Source organism: Sinocyclocheilus rhinocerous, unplaced genomic scaffold (assembly GCF_001515625.1).
Source record: "Sinocyclocheilus rhinocerous isolate Xijiao unplaced genomic scaffold, SAMN03320098_v1.1 scaffold889, whole genome shotgun sequence".
NCBI classification, from domain to species: Eukaryota; Metazoa; Chordata; class Actinopteri; order Cypriniformes; family Cyprinidae; genus Sinocyclocheilus; species Sinocyclocheilus rhinocerous.
In genome coordinates this window covers 44,627-51,507 of record NW_015638024.1, presented here as the reverse complement: position 1 = coordinate 51,507, position 6,881 = coordinate 44,627, and the positions used below count along the sequence as shown (strand labels likewise).

General features: G+C 35.3%; 1 protein-coding gene across 1 annotated transcript in view; it reads right to left on the bottom strand.

The window, feature by feature from the left end:
• LOC107749501 (rho guanine nucleotide exchange factor 10-like protein) overlaps positions 1-6,881 on the bottom strand; it is a gene marked incomplete at its 5' end in the record, with an annotated part of 91,584 nt that overhangs the window by 42,663 nt on the left and 42,040 nt on the right. The window lies entirely within an intron of this gene.

Genomic DNA, 6,881 nt, shown 5'->3' with positions numbered 1-6,881 from the left:
AAACACACACACACACACACACACACACACACACACAACTGTCAGATAAAAGTAAATGAATGATAAGAATTTGGGTTGTCAATTTATTTCAGACAAACTGTATTAGAACTATTCTACACTTTGGTAGACCAAGAGCTTGTAACACTCCAAAGAGAAAGGAAAAATTTAAATCGCATCATATGACCCCTTTAAGTTTCACATGACCACCTAATTGTAGCACCCAAAATATTAGTGCTCTAGTATTGCTTTTTCCTCAAACATTCAAATTGCTGAAAACATTCATCAGAACAGGCCAGAAAACTGCCACACAGTGAGGCTGTGAATAGATGAACCGCAGCCTTTCTGAGTACTATACTCAGACGCTTTCATCAGTGGTTTGCTGCCTTGACTCTGTGAAAGAAGCACAAGCCGTAAAAGCAAATGCAGGCACATCTATTTAGAAAAAAAATGTGCATACACCATTTTTAATTAACAGCTATGTACTCCAAAAACAATACACTGAACTTTATCGAACTTGTTTGTCATTCACAATAATAGCTAATAACCACTTGTGGACCTTACAGTTTTTCCCAGAAGGAGCTTAGCAATTATACAGAAGCATCACATAATAGGGATTTAATTTTAATTATGCTTTGGCATTATCGACGAACAGCGGTGGGCTTTAAATCTTCTGTGATGATTAATTACAAAGAAGGCCAATCTATAAGCACTTTGACAAAATCAGCAAAGCTACAGGCGAATCAAAAAAGTTCACATGATGTTGCTCAACACTTCAGGGATCAATGCTGAGCAGCACAACTGTTTATTGAATTCCTATTAATATTTATAAATCATATAAAATGCACACTTATTTTTCATTTTATGAATTAAAACATAACATAACATAATATGCTTTATGATTTCTATATTATGCTGTTGCTTGGGTTTTGTAGTTTCAGTAGATGAAATCATACTGACAAACCAAAAATTGATTCACACTTGTACTACACAAAGGAAGAAAAGTCACAATCCATTAATAAATCAGTCATTTGGAAGCATAAGGTTCAATGCAATGTATAGTTACTTCAAAAGATTCTTTGTATGAAGTAAAAGCTTTAGAATACGCAAGGAGTAAGCAATGGCTTTCATTGCCTTTCTTTCATTTTAGCATGAGCATTTTCCATATGCTTTTTTCCTAGAAAGCATCAATGGGTTTCAAAAAATGCTCTGATGAAGGAAAGCTCAGTAACTCGGTCACATTTGAATGTTGGAGAAAAAGTGAGGGTGGGTGGGGGTTGGGGGGAGCACAGTTGCTATGACATCCATAAATGCCATTCCTGCTTGCTAAGTTGCTAAGCCATACAGTGAATGAAGAGACAGGTTAAGGCCACTAGCACTTCACAGAATTGTTCTAAAAGTCCTCTTTTCTCTCATTATGTAGCCATGCCAGACAGACCGCAGCAGTGATCATTGATCAGGAGCGAGAGGAGATGGAGTGTGTGTCACTCAGGTGGAGTGGGTAAACTACCACTGGCTTTCATTCCAGCTGACAAACAGTGTTTATCATCAACCTGATTCATCTCAACAATAGGTTTATAAATTATCCCCCACTATTCGGCCCTGCACATAATTTACAAAGCTTTACTATCAGTCACATCCTCTACCACAAAGAACATTGAGTAGATACACACAAAAAGAATCTGAGATCTCCATATCCCTCCTGCCATGCCGCAAACTTTTCATTTCCAAGATTTTTCCTATCAACTCTGACCAATCTGCCTTTCTTTGCATTTGTACATGTACGTGCATATATTTACTGACAATATAAACATACCACAAGCCCAGGGCCGCATTAAGACTACACTGGGCCCCGGGGCTATGACTTACTGCAGGGCCCCCATCACAATAATTATATATATATATATATATAAGCTTTAAATAGGATTTTTATCCTATATCAAAATTCTTGATGCACTGAAATTTCATTATTTTTGTTGCCAATTTCAATATCACAAAAATAATACTAGCCTAAGTAAAAATAAGCTTACTGTAGACAAGTTCTGCTGTTGAACACAAAATAATATATTTGGGACAATACTGGTAACCAAACAGTTGCTGGGCCCCCATGACTTCCATAGTATGAAAAAAAAAAAAAAAACACTATTGGAGTCAATGGGGACCAGAAACTGGTTATGATCATTCTTCAAAATATATTTTTATGTTGCGGAGAACTAAGACATTCATATGGGTTTAGAACAATTTGAGGGTAAGTATATGATGACAGTATTTTCATTTTTTGGGTGAACTATCCTTTTAAGATCTCATCAAATAATGCAGGATTTCTACCGGATTTTCTCACCACCCTTAAGCGAACATGTATAAAGTTTGTTCAAACACAAAAAGCAATATACATACATCAAGTTAATAATCAAACTAACCTAAAATCTGTGGGGATGATGATTTTTTTTTTTTTTCTGCTCCATGTGCGCGGTCCACTCGCTGTTCCAACAACTTCCACTCCATCAGCTTTAGTAAAATAACCTAGCTGGGGATTTTACTCATTTATGTTTTCTCTTTAAAGTTTTCGTTTATTGAGCCCCTCTCTCTCAGAATTGCTGACATTTTTACTTATCGAATATTGTTCTTTGTGCGACCATTTCCAGATCGGAGTGAAGAGTTGAGGTAAATGCGGACATATGGGGCAGTAATCACTTGATTTATACGTGCACATATCGTTAAATAAATGCATTTGATTGGTAAACCAAATTCAGATTTTACGTTTTAATCTCTAATGGAATTTATGGAAAAGCTCCACTATAATAGCGCTAAGAGGGGGGCGTGGTGGGGCTTTGGCGGTCAGCGCTACAGATGGCCAGTCAATCTACTCCACAGCCAATCACGGGCCCATCCTTGCTCGGGTCCCGGGGCTTCAGCCCCGCCTAGCCCAATGGTTAATACGGCCCTGCACAAGCCCAGTGCTGAGGAAGCTACTTTGAACCTAGTTTACCAAGCTACAAACTAGTCATAATTTAGTAGGTTGCTAGACTACAAGCAAAAAAAGAAAGAAAGAAAGAAAAAAACAAGGACAATGACCTGCACTGGTTCTACATAACAATGCGAAAGATTTTTTTTATTATTATTTATCAAAGAATCCTGAGAAAAGTATCACAAGTTCCAAAATAATAATAATAATTAAGCAGCACAACTTTTTCCAACATTGATAATAAATTGGCATATTAGAATGATTTCTGAAGGATCATGTGACACTGAAGACTGGAGTAATATCTGAAGAAAATTCAGATTTGCAACCACAGGAATAAATTATATTTAATAGTATATTAAAAATAGAAAATCGTTATTTTAAATTGTAATAACATTTCACATAATTACAGTTATTACTGTATTTTTGATCAAATAAATGCAGCCCTGATGAGCATAAGAGACTACTTTAAAAAACATTAAACATTTTACTGATCCCAAACTTTTGAACAGCAGTGTTTATAGATTATGTATTCCATATTTTTTTCTTCCAAATTTAGCTATTCCACATTAAATTAATTACATTAATATATAATTTGATTAAAGCTGTGTTTTTCTGGTACAAAAATAAATAAATAATGGTGATGGTATTTAAAGATCATTTACATAAGAAAAATACAGCAGTGCACATCAGAATTGAACTAACTATTCAGCTTTTAAATTTTTTTTTAATAAATAAGACCTAAAATGCTTGAATATATGAATCAATTTTGAATCAGTTTGTTTACATGAACTGTCATAACAGAACTGATTCACTAGAATTGGGCATTTCTGTCAGGAACCCTTGAAGCCTGCATGTCAAACATATTAATTAAAAGTGCACCTGTGAACATGCATCAAGGGAGCATTTGGAAAAAGATTTGGGCCTTTTCTCTGCACCACATATTGTGGTGGCAATCTCTGAACCAAATCTTCATAATTTATGGAACCATCGGGACACACTCATCCACAGTCATGTTAAAGCTCTCGATCTCACGCCCCATGAGTTCCCAGCATGCTGCCACAATATCACAAACACTGTTTTCTGACAGCCTGTTTTATATAGATACAAGCATGTGTTACTCATCGCGAAACCCTGTTAATGGCTCTCATAAGAGACAAAGCAGCTTCTGTGCATTTTATATTAGACAAAAGTTAAACCTCAAAGCAGGGTGTATAGCAGAAAACAGGTGGGGTGGAAGACTGCAGGATCTGTTAATAAGGACCAATACATGTCAAAGAGGACCTATGGGATGGAGGAATATAGGGATCGATAACATAAGGAAGTGGCTTGTGTTGTAATGCACTGCCAGATGGGAGGTGAAGGGTCTCAAATGACTACAATCAAAGGTTTTTTTCTGCCCACATCAGACCCACACATCCTCAAAGGACGTAAGAGAGCGCAGCAACAACAGGCCACCCATGAAATTGCACCAGCATTTCTGTTATTGTAAATGAGTAGGCAATGTGTGGGTGTAATGAAATTAGGGTGTAACTAACATCTTCAGCAGGTTGGATAACCACTCTCCCGTCTGCACAAAACACTTGGAATGTTTTGACGTACAGAAATGATGTGTATTTCAGAATCACATTCCAAATGAGACATGTTACGACTCTGCAAAGTGAAGTGTGAAAGTTACACTGTGAGTTGCGAATTTAAGCTCATTCTGGTCAACAAGTCTGACGAGCCAAGAAAAAGCAGGAAAGCAAATGGGGAAATGCAGAGAAAGCCAAATGGCTTCTTGCAAAAAATGCTTAGAAGGAGAGAAAGGAAATGGAGTGAAATGGAGTGAGTTTTTCGTGAAAAAGGCTCTATTGTCGCTATCTAGCTGTTTTTATTTATTTATTTATTAAATTTTTTGGAGGGATGTTGCTACTTATGCTGCCACTTAGTGTCAACCGAGATTGCTATTTGCCTATTGCTGTAAAACTCTTTTCAACAACAGCTCACAAATAGCCATAGGCAGCATATGTAAGACCATTATTGTTGTGAAAACAAGATAATTTACAAAAAAAATTATAATAATAAATAAATAAACTTGGAAAAGCTTGGACACTTTAGAATGATTGGAAATCTGATATAAGAGGTAAAAACAGATTCCAGTAAAGACTCTTACAGCTCTTGGCTCCTATAGACGTAGTTCCAGTTCACCCTATTTCTGCTTATTTCTCTGTGTGCCCATCAAGTAGAATGGTATAATCTTTGATCATTCCCCTCATCAAGTCAAACTACTTCTTTTGTTTTTGTTAAGCTTTAGCTGGTGTGGAAAAAGCTGCTGAAGCATGGCACTGAAAAGTCAGACTCCATCAGTCACTAGTAGTTTTGATGATCTGCAGACTGACGGAGGCACTGTATTTTTAAGCATGGCAACAATGAAACAATCCAAGCTACTAGATTTGATTTTCAATTCAAGCACATAAATTATATTCAATGAGCTTTATCACAACTTACAACAATCTGGATGCGTCAATGTGGCAATTTCAATGAAGTATCTTTACTACCTCAATAGCTTAAAAAGGCACATTGGCCCTGATAGCAGTATTTAACGCATTCATGTTCAGATGTTTGGAAATTCTTACATAGAACTATTTTCACAATCATATGAACAAAATGTGCATTTGTTTTGCAGCAGAAACCAATGCAAAGATAATAGGGGCTTTTCCCACCAGCCACAAAAGTTGCCAGGAGCATTTCTTACTAAAAACTCCCAAGACTCCTATAGTATTATAACATTATAAAATTGGACATTGGATATGTTATGATTAAAATATTGTACTATTATGTCCAAATTTTTAAAAATAAGACAATAAAAACTCAAATCAATCATTTTCAAATGCTACAAGAGGCATAACAACAGTAAAAAAGTACGCTATTAAAATCATTTTAAGATTTGTTAAGGATTATATTTAATAGTATATATATAGTCTACCGTCTAAAACCTTTAAAAAAAAAACTGTATAGTGTACAGTACCTATATTGTGAGTTTAAGGATGTTAATGTTCCTGTGGCTCAGTGGTAGAGCATTGCGTTAGCAGCGCAAAAGGTCGTGGGTTCAATTCCCAGGGAACACACAAACTGGTAATAGCCTGAATGCACTGTAAGTCGCTTTGGATAAAAGTGTCTGCTAAATGCATAAATTATAAATTAAGGATGTGATGTCAGCTTTGTGCTTTACAATACAGAAAGTAAAAAAAAGATGTTATACCATTTATGAAATTGGTAATCTTTTGTGAAATTAATTTCATCCCGAGCCACAAAAATTGCCAGTACTCCAATGCCAATACTATTCAATAAACCAGAGGCAGAGAGGTCATTTCTATTAGCCTGACATAGAAGGAATAGGCATTTCTTCAGGGAGTTATAGTTTATATGCATTGTCTGAATAGCTCCGTGCCCTGAGGTTAAAACATATTAAAACTGTTTTATGCATTGATAAGTCCAAAATAAAACATGGCTGTACTCTGATTTATCACTGATGTGACAAACACAAGGAAGCCAACAAGTCACAACCTTGTAAATGCAGAGACGAGATAACCAAGCTACAAGACTGTGAAATTGTATTTTATCGTCTGTTATTTTACTGCATGCAGCAAACATTTTCTGGCCTTTCTATTAGGATGAACTCTGAATAAACACAAAACACCCATCTGAAAATCAATCTTAAAATCATCTTTCTTAATAATTATTTAAATAATAATAATAATAATAATAATAATAATAATAATGACAATACATTTCGATAATAATGATGATTGTGATTATTATTATTATTATTATATCTTAACATTTTCTGGCATTTCTCTTAGGACGAACTCTGAATAAACACAAAACACCCATCTGGTTCTAAAATAATCTTTCTAAATATTTTTTATATTAATAATAA